This window comes from Rhipicephalus microplus, chromosome 5 (assembly GCF_043290135.1).
Source record: "Rhipicephalus microplus isolate Deutch F79 chromosome 5, USDA_Rmic, whole genome shotgun sequence".
NCBI classification, from domain to species: domain Eukaryota; kingdom Metazoa; phylum Arthropoda; class Arachnida; order Ixodida; family Ixodidae; genus Rhipicephalus; species Rhipicephalus microplus.
This window is the reverse complement of record NC_134704.1, coordinates 128,780,907-128,792,019: the sequence shown is the minus strand read 5'-3', so window position 1 is coordinate 128,792,019 and position 11,113 is coordinate 128,780,907.

Below are 11,113 nucleotides of genomic sequence, written 5' to 3'. Positions count from 1 at the left end.
CTGATCCCTCCATATGTTTATTTTTTTTCCTGAGTGAAATAAAGATCACCACCACCACGGGTCAGTTGAGCTAACAAGTAGCCGTGTGAGCGTGCATGATTTGATGTTTTACTCATTAAACAGTTGTCGCTATCCGTATACTCGTTCGTGGGCTTTGTTCTCTTGTGGCAGTTTGGGCTAGTTGGTATGACATGATGATAGTTATAGCGCGAGAACCGAACGACGACAAAGAGGCCTGTTGTCCTTTTTGTTTTTTTGTCGTCATTCTCTTCTCGCGCTGTAACTATGGGCGTTGTTCTCGGCCACAACAGGAATTGCAAGTGGCGTTCTGAAAGCTTAACGCCTTGACAGGCAGCCATAATTCCGGTATTTCTTGTGCCTTATTCTATTGCCAATTGCTACTGCGTTATTTGGTTTTCCGCAGTGCGGCTGAGCGCTTTCGCGGGTATTGTCTCGATAGCTTGGCGAAGGGCTGCATTTTCTCCTTGAGCCTTCTACTTGTCTGGACAGTGATCCGATGCATGTGTAACGTCCCTGGTAGGCATGAGCTTTTGTCGCGCTAATAGATTCCTCTTGCGCCACCTTTGGCACGAGACCTATATGGTCTGCCTCCGCGCACGTGAATACCCTGCAGCTGCACGCGCTGTAGGTTTTCACTCGGCAACTGGCACCTACCCAGCTTCTGCTTGTACTTTAATTGTTTTCATTTCCTTTCATTCACCCGGGAAGCGAAAACCCCCGTCTGAGGGCTCCGGTGACCTTGGCAGCCCGAGGGCAGCACCATCGTCAATGGACACCATTCCCGCCTCTGCGTTGTGACGTCACCTGGCAGCGATCGTCGGCTGCTTCGGGGCGTTGGTGACGCAACAGAGGGTGTTGCTGCGCCACCGCCGTCAACGCTGTGATTCACCGTACACGATGAAGGGGGTCCAGTAACGCTTAAACTCGCCGTACGTGCACTCTGCATCAACCACTCGCTAGATCGAATGGCTTGCCGTCTTGGATCATGTTTCTCAGACTAACATAAGGCGCCATTGGGAAGCATTTGCGCCCAACCAATTGTTAGCTTAATACACTGGCGAAATGTCAGGTTAGAAATATTTTCCTTGGCATCATACATCCGTTATCTGAGGGTACGTTGCCCCCTTTTTGGACGGAAACTATAGTCAGATCCCGAAGGCATGCGCAGCAGAGCTCAAAGCCATTCCTCAGCAATTGATAAATAAATAAATACATAAATAAATAAATAAGTCAATCAACCAACAAGAATTTATTTCAGCATCAATGACACTTCATGGAGCTTGGCGAACACTTACAAAACAGCCATTCATCAGACTTGACGGGGACTCTATTCCCGGGCTTAGCAAATATGGCATATAATTGTTTGACAGAAGGAAGAAGACAAAAATCACACTATATCCGCGGAGTGCACGATAATGAGTGGGGCGAAGCATCCGTCAGTTCGTCCGCGCTTCCGTCCATTCGTTTGTTCGTGCTTCCGTCCGCCCCTGCTTCCGTCCATCTATGCGTCCATTCATCCATTCATCTCTGCATTGGTCTGTGCGCCCGTCTATCCATCCATCCGTCCATACGTGCACCTGTCGGTCCATCCGTCCGTCCATCTAGTGAACACTAAAAGTACCGCCATCTCGCATCTTTTCATCATATATTCATCATATAGAAACACCACCATCCAGCAGACATTTCAATCACTAAATGAGAGGTGGCACGGCCGGACTGGAGGAGCGGCACGTGCGCACTTTCTTACAGCCTATACTCTTCGTGTCTAGTTCCCACCTTTCACCACCGCTAGTTCATGGCTCTGCAGCCAAACCCTCGCTAAACCTTGCTAAAACAAAAGAGGCTACGCCCAGCGAGTTTAACGTGCCAACTCTTTCTGGCCAGATAGTTCTCAAAGATGCGTCCTTCTGATATTATTTTTGTTTAGTAAGCATCAAATTCAAAAAAAAAATTTAGTAGAGATAGAGTCACCGATACTCGTCTTTGTAAGTTAGTACATCAGAAACAACAATATTTTTATTTATGATTAAATTACCTACTCGCGCATATATATGAGTGACAACGCGTGTGTGCAGTACATAAAATTTGTTTTTCCCGTTGTGCCGAACCTTTCCGCGCCGTCCAAGCTTGTTGTCGGCGTGGCCCGTTTGACGCTGCTTCCCGAGCTCTCTCTATCGGGGTAGCTTGCTGCCTGTGTAAGTCTACGCATGCCCGCTCTCACCTCCGGAGTACCAGCTTGTTGTCGGCGTTTGGCAGGTTAGAGTGTTTTTTCGATCATTTTTCTCGATGGCAGAGAGAGAATTGGCAGTCTGGATCGTGCTTGTTCTTTATTGTCATAAGCGCCATTGTAATGGCGTCTCTCGATGGACGGCAGATATGGTTAGAACCTAAGTAGCTTTGTCCCTAAACAAGTACACAATTGTAAAGCATGCACATGGCAGTTTTCTTTGCAGGAAGATCATAAATATGCTATAGTTATATGCAACTTTACAAGGCCGAAGCACTTATCCTCGAAGGGGGTTGCGTAGTTTGCCTGCACCAGTGGGTGCGCACTCCAGACTGACGTCATGAGCTGGACCATAGAGTTTCCTAAAATTAGCCAGAGGGAACTCTAGCGCTGCCATCATTCAGCGACCATGGAAACGATGGGCAGTACACGGATTTGCCTATAGTCTTCGTACTTGATGACCTCGAACCACACTTAGGCTTCGTTCATTGCTTTGTTTTGGAGCTTGTTTCGAATACAATTAAGTACCGTTGTGAACTTCTTGAGGTAATTTGAATTAGTGAGCCTAAAAGGATCAAGGAGGTGCAGTGCTAGTGCTAAACTTTTTCTTATTGTCGTCTCACGAGAAAGCGTCTCCTGACCACGCGATGCTAAACTTGGTAGCCGAAAGAATGACAATTAGACAGATCCGTCTATATTACCCATCATTCTCATGCTCGCTGAAGCGCCGTGCGTTGCAGCTCCCATAGACACTAACGCCAGAGTTTCCCCTATAGTGTGTTTATAGACGGACCTATGAGCCGGACTGGCGTTGGGCCCGCTTCCAGAGAACAGCGCACGCATGAGTGGGAGTGCCTCATTAGTCGTGTAGGTGCATAATTGGCTACCACGTATCGATAATCTGGGCGGCGCTTCTCCGGTATTCTTTATTTGTATCCGATGGTATAGTAATGCTAAATATGTTTATTACGTGTGTCTGTGAACAGCCACAAACGAAAAACGCACGCAATAATTAACAGACACTGATCTACAGACGGTCACACCTAATGGAAGAAAACTAGCGAAAAAATTAAATAGCACACACACTTGAATCATCTTACAAACGCGTATTATATAAGTGATAGTTCCATGTACCTCTGGATAATTTAGTGTAGTAGTGGATTGCTGTTTAGAAATTTCACTGCCGTAGTTTGCTCGTGTTCTAGGTGCCCTCCGCACTTAATCATCCTTAAAGGGCGCACATGCATGCTCAGTCACACTTATAGTTCAAATTATTCTTTAAATATGTGTCATTAGGGGTCATGTGACGTCAATAACTGTATTTGCGTGCATATACTTGCAACTCAGTCAGTCCAATGATTGTGTTAATAAACTTCAACATCCTTGTCCGACTTCTCATTTCTTTTTGTCTTTTTCCCCGCGTTTTATTTATGTGAAGCCTACCTAACGACTGTTATTAAGCTGTTGTTTCTGATACTGGGCAATAATCGACAAGTGGAAAAGGCACGCGATTGCAGTAACGGCAATGACAGGGCCGCTGCGCTAAAACATTCTCGCGTGCGGCGTACAAGTAAGAAGAATACGACGTCTTTGTACGAGCGTGATGGCTCCATTAAGTATATGATAACACTCATTGCCTCCTTGTTAACAGTTAGGTGACTACGCAACCAACTGTATAATCTAACTGGCAGAGGCGTAAGTACATACAATTTGGACAATACAAAGCGGCGTGTGCCGTCGCCCAACGGATCTTTTCTCGGCCTTTTAGCCTAACCCGTTCGTATACTTTTTAAAGAAAGGACGACAGCTTTGACGATTTGGCAGCGGGAAGTACTACGACGAACGTTTTTCTTTACGCGAATTACTGAGAAGTAGTAAAGAGGGAATCAAACAAATAGTTATGAGGGGCTGACAAAAACTTTTTGTTGACCCCTGTATAGTATTTATCGGCAGGTTATGTGTCACTTACCGAGAAGAAGAAAGAGCATGCGGTAATTCCAAGATAAAAGAAAGGGTAATATGCGAGTTTAATGGGACTGAAACCTCAATATGCTCATGGGCGATTCCTAGGTTATTATTAATAGCTCATGAGCACATTCAGTATGGTCATGAGCATCGTCGGCATTCTTCAATACACAACTTAGGCGGCTAAAAATTATCCAGATCAATATTATGATTCGCAAATACTTCTTCCCGTCTCACTTTCTGACTAGTGTTTTACTTTTTTTTAAGTTGATTGACAGTCACATAGAATTCTTATCTTAATGAATTCTAAAGACAGCGACTATATATAGTAGGCGTGCACTCACTGCTTCTTTTCATTTTTTTTAAATTAGTGAAATTCTGGGTCTTTATGTTCCAAAACCACCATATATTAATATAAGGCACCCTGCAGTGTAATAAAAAATTGGTGTAGTTTTTTTTTACTTTCTGGAGTTTTTTTAACATACTACTAAGTCCAAAGTACACTGCTGTATTTATTTGCATTTCACCACCATTGAAATGCCGTCACCGTCATCAGGCATAAAGTCCGCCACTTCGTGAAATGTGTGCAGTGTATCCGCCACATGCCATCAAGCCAGCATGCCAGGTGACTGCAAATGCGCAATACTCCTATTCCGTTAGACATGCACTGTCTGGCCCCTTTGTCAGCTGTTGAATGTTTTATGTGGCGAACACCCGCAGTGCATGCAGCCTGTGATATATATACGTGTGATCTCGCACTGGCCGAGATAACAGGTTGTATAACCGGACACGCCACAAGCAAACCGGCTCAGCTGGCTGCGTGCAAGCCGTGTGTCTTTCGACGCTTCGAAACGGTGCTGCATACACGACCAGCTTCCTACGCATATTTAATATATACTTGCTGCCGCTTGGTTTTGCACTCTGCGCGCATTCGTCATCTGAAGCCGTTCGCACTCGCTGTATGCTGTAGAGTCCGCCCACGGTGTCGGTCGAGTCAGCGGCGTAAAAACCACGTCATCTGCACTGGAGAAAGGAGTGGTGCAGCTACTAAAGTATGTGTGTGTCTTTTAATCGCCGCATCCCGGACACGTAGCAGGTTGCCGTTCTGTTTATCGTTCATCTCTGGCGCAGCTCCAAGACAATCGCGACCGTTCACGAAAGTCCATTTGCAAGGAACGCGATTTATACTCCCGTTTTCGTCGCGTAGGGTTGTAACTATACAGAGGCGGTATTAAAGTGTATACATATTTTCGCACGCAATCACTGCGTTGCTGTCTGGGAGGAAGCCTTTTTATTTTTTAATCTAATCATATAAAGTGACATTGATATAAACAAAGGTGCCATCATCTAATCATATTAACTGGCATCACGTAAAGCGACTTGACATTCCCATCTTGATCTCACCTTCTATTTAAGCTCGCCTTTTAAAAACTCTTTACCTCACTAAAAATGTTTCTCCGAATTTCTTTTTTTTTTCTTGAGAGAGAGAGAGAGAGAGAGAGAGAGTATGGCGAGAAGCAGGGAAGTTAACCAGGGCTGAGCCCCATGGAATGAGCTACCCTGCACTGTAGAAGAGGAGAGGGGAAGGAACTTTATAGAGAAGGAACAAAAGGTCACTGACTGGGCCGACGCGTAACAGTTTCGCGTTTCACATCACAAACGATGAGACAGACCGGTGTCTTGGGTAAACGCAACTTGAAGATAGCGTTATTACAAACTGAGAGGTGGTCCGCCGTGGCGGACCACCCCTCAGTATGTGATAACGACAGTCCGCTGTCGTTAGTTTTATCTCAGCTCTGCCCTGTCTTAACATAATTTTTCGCTATGTACAGGTTCTTCCCTTTTCTGTCTTTCAGGAAGCCTTCCGCATAGATGTGGATATTCCACATTAATTTTCAATCCCTTTCTGTTATTCTGATGTATTTTTATACCCATTTCACGTTGATCTCTTTTTGTCTGTACGTATTGGTTCTTTCTCTTTGGTTTCTTTATGTGAAACGGTCTGCATTGTATTGTTTATTTCTATTGTTTTATTTTTACGTTCGCCCACACAAAGGCAAACTTTAAATATATGATTGGTTGATTGATTGATTGGTTGGTTGATTGATTGATTGATTGATTGATTGATTATTCAGTGCGATATTCCAAGTTATATAAGCTGACATCAAACTGAAGATCTGTACCTGTGAAGAAGGAGAACCAGTAGAACTTGTGCGTCCGGATGCCGCGGTGAAAATGCGACTGCATACGGATCGGTTTGTGCCTGCTTATCTACAATGCCGGTGGCATGGCTTTATAAAAGCGTATAAACCGGTCGAGATATATCAGTGCTCTGCATGCTTGCTGATTTTCATTCATGCTGTAATCTGGAACTAATTTTTTTCGTTCCTCCTATCAAAATTTGGCGCAGTATTTTTTTACTTCAGTTGTAAAAAACAATAGCGTGTAATAACATTCCTTTATCTTGTATTAAATAAGATATGTTTATATAGAGTAAAATAAAACTGCTGACGTACCTTTAAGTTTTGTAGTACCACTACTATAGACATTACTACAGTGCTTCGACAGCTCTAGGAGAAAAAGAAAACGCTAAGGATGCGTCAATTTCTGTTAGAGATATCTGCGTGCACGACAAACTTCATCCGTGTAGATGGCCGTGGAAATGCATGACGCTCGGTCGAATCATTTCCTTCCGCAATTCTGGAATTCCAAGTTATCCCCGTTATGAGCTGTCCGGCGTATCATTTGTCAGACCGGGCACACGTCTCGTTTATCTTACTCGATGCGCGCAGATTCCTCAAGCTCACATTCTCGCACTGCGGGTTATGTCTTCCGACTCACCGATTGAATGTATTAAAATTTAGACCGTGGAATCATGCCGAGAAATTGAGAGCGGGTGCTTTTTTGACGCTTCCTTTCCATTGCATACATCCACGCATAGAGACACGACGGCAAAGAACACTCGCTTGAAAACACCGATGGTCGACCACGGTGGTATACAGTCTACAGTATACAGTATACAGTTAGGGCGCACGGCTGCTGACAGGAAGGACGCGGGTTCGAACCCAGATGCGGCGGTCACACATTTCAATGGAGGCGACATAAACAGGGCCCGTGTACTGTGACATGCCCCCGTGCCTGCGAGGTTCCAATGCGCGTCAAAGAACCCCAGGAGACAAAATACGCACAATATGCTCCACTGCGGCGTCTCTTATGGCCGGAGTCTTTCTAGGACATTAAACACCAGGAACCACAAACCGAAATGCTGATGGACGTGAAACTAAACGCAGCAGTGGGTAAAGTCACGCATCATCATCATCATCATCATCATCACCATCATCATCATCATCATCATCATCATCATCATCATCATCATCATCATCAGCCTGGCTACGTCCACTACAGGACAAAGGCCTCTCCCATGTTCCGCCAGTTAACCTAGTCCTGTGCTTGCTGCTGCCAATTTATACCCGCAATCTTCTTAATCTCATCTGCCCACCTAACCTTCTGTCTCCCCCTAACCCGCTTGCCTTCTGAGGGAATCCAGTTAGTTACCCTTAATGACCAGCGGTTATCCTGTCTACGCGCCACATGCCCGGCCCATGTCCATTTCCTCTTCTTGATCTCCACTATGATATGCTTAACCCCCGTTTGTTCCCTATATTCCACTCTGCTCTCTCCTTGTCTCTTAAGGTTACACCTACCGTTTTTCTTTCCAATTATCGCTGCGTCGTCCTCAATTTAAGCTGAACCCTCTTTGTAAGTCTCCAGGTTTCTGCTCCGTAGCTAAGTACCGGCAAGATACAGCTGTCATATACCTTCCTCTTGAGGGATAGTGGCAATCTGCCTTTCATAATTTGAGAGTGCTTGCCAAATGTGGTCCGCCCCATTCTTATTCTTCTAGTTACTTCTATCTCGTGGTTCGGCTTCGCGGTTATTACCTGTCCTAAGTAGATGTAGTCTTTTACAACTTGAAGTGCACTATTACCTATCTCAAAGCGCTGCTCTTTTCCGAGGTTGTTGTACATTACTTTCGTTTTCTGCAGATTAATTTTAAGACCCACCTTTCTACTCTCCTTGTCTAACTCCGTAATCATGAGTTGCAATTCGTCCCCTGAGTTAGTCAGCAATGCGATCTCATCGTCGAAGCGCAGGTTACTAAGGTACTCTCCATTAAATCTTATCGCTAACTGTTTCCATTCTAGGCTTCTGAAAACCTCCTGCAAGCACGCGGTAAATAGCATTGGGGAGATTGTGTCCCCCTGCCTTACACCCTTCTTGATTGGTATTCTGTTGCTTTCTTTATGGAGCACTATGGTAGCAGTTGATCCCCTGTAGATTTCTTCCAGGATGTTTATATATACTTCATCGACGCCCTGATTCCGCAGTGTCTGCATGACTGCTGATATTTCTACTGAATCAAACGCCTTCTCGTAATCTATGAAGGCTATGTATAGTGGTTGGTTATAACCTGAGCATTTCACGTGAGCAAGTCACGCACAGCCGACAGAAACACGCCTCCCAGGTTCAACTCCTCGGCAGTTAAAAAAAGGGGGAAGGGGATGGCGCCTCTGCGGGGTGTTCATCTGCAGCAGGAAGGGGTCAACACCGGTCAAAGTTAGTTGGGCCCGCCCGTCCGAGGAGGCAACACTGAAGGATTCTTCGCTTATGGCTCCTTCGATAAGGGGGCCGCTGACCGCTGCCACTGCAAATGACCTTGACACAGCGCGCACGAAGAAGAGAACGAGCGAACGTACTTGTAGGGGGGCGTTCATCCTGGGCCCACGCACTATAGGCGGAAACTGCATGGGGAAGTGGCCGGGCTGTGCACATCCATCTCAGTTCCTAATTGTATTCTTTCTCTAATGCGTAACATTATTGCCATAATAGCTCAGCATTGCAGTGTTGACGCAGCCAGTTGACGTGTGACGTAGCGAATTAAGAGAAACAAACGCGCAACTTGATGTATGGCGATAGCTTGCGCGTGGTTGCAGCTTCATAACCTACCAGTTCATCAACATGGCGGGCTCAATGACGTAGAGACTGCACACTCACGTCGTGCTTGACATGCTTCGATACGATAGTGATGCGGCCAGAAATTTACTGCTCTTTGCTCATCAATAACGAAAGAACTTGCATGTGATATGGTGATGACATCAAAGCGTAACGTCAGAAACATTGCGTGGACCAAGCGGCGTGCAAACATGGCGGTTTATGTTACTTAAGAGCAAGAGATCCGCAATGACAAAGAGCAGTAAGAGAAATACGGCGTCAGAGAATAGAACAGCCAGCCTAGTGAATATGTGTCCTTTCTCTTCTTCTCATTACTACTACTACTATAACAACAACAACAACTACTACTACTACTACTACTACTACTACTACTACTACTACTAATAATAATAATAATAATAATAATAATAATAATAATAATAATAATAAAATGATGATGACGATGCTGATGATGATAAAGAAGAAGGAGAAGAATTGGAGGACACTTGGGTTATCTAATTATTCGCTTCTTGGTTAATCCTTCCGAGTGGCTGTGATTTATACATATACAGTCTATTATCATCATCATAGCTTCAGCTTCGCCTTCAAAAGTACAACGCGATAGCGAAATCGGGCCCCGTGCGCACTGCTTTCTCAATTGCTAGCCTTGTTTTGGTTCTAGGTGCATGCCTCAGCCATGGCGTAAGAAAACCAAACACTGTGCGCCTAACATTGGCCGTTTCAAAGCATCGCCGAATGCCTACTGAAAGCACACTTGTTAAGTTCTCACTACGCCATAGTTATTCCTTTTACGAATCAGCGCCCGGCAATGCACACTACGAGATCTGATGGTAGCTCCAGAACACACAGCCTAGCGAGTAGGCGCAGCAAAACCGAGTCTTCCAATGCGCCTAGCGAGTAGATGCAGCAAAACCGGACTTGCCCGTGCATATTATTTTCTTTTTTAGTTGTGAGCAGGGGGTCACGGCTGATTATGTAAGCGCCCAGGAAGCCTTTTTTGAAAACGCGCCGAAAAGGGCATTGACACTTCAGCTAGGGTGGCTAGAATGGTACTTCAGCGTCTCAATGTGTTCAGCGAGAGTTTGTGGTGTCCCTGGCGGTCGGTACCAACAATGCTGAGGTGGCCCAAAAAGCTTCGTCGCGCCCTCCGGTCCACTGTCGGGTCCACGTGGCTTCATAGGTTCACGGAAGCACGGACGGACACCGTGATAGACTAACAGACGGAAGCATGGAAGGACGAACGGAAGCATGGAAGATGGGCACACGCACGGACGGAACCAAAAAGCTTCGTCGCGCCCTCCGGTCCACTGTCGGGTCCACGTGGCTTCATAGGTTCACACAAAATGGAAGAATCCTACATAATAATAATAATAATAATAATAATAATAATAATAATAATAATAATAATAATAATAATAATAATAATAATAATAATAATAATAATAATAATAATAATAATAATAATAATAATTTATTATTATTATTATTATTATTATTATTATTATTATTATTATTATTATTATTATTATTATTATTATTATTATTATTATTATTATTATTATTATTATTATTATAAGAAGAAGAAGAAGAAGAAGAAGAAGAAGAAGAAGAAGAAGAAGAAGAAGAAGAAGAAGAAGAAGAAGAAGAAGAGAACCTGCACAGCCATGCTCTTTGTGGATGCTTCTGTTGCTCATAATGATTAAACATGTCTGAGCGCTTTGTAATCAAGCCATGGGGCTTGAAAACACTCACTCTTTGTTGAATTCACATCTTTTGAAGCCAGGCGCGATTGTACGCTTCTGCCACGCAACATGTGATGCGTTAAGGAGACCCTTTCCACTACATGACATTGATGTTGTGCTTTTCCGAAAGTATATTTAAACAAAT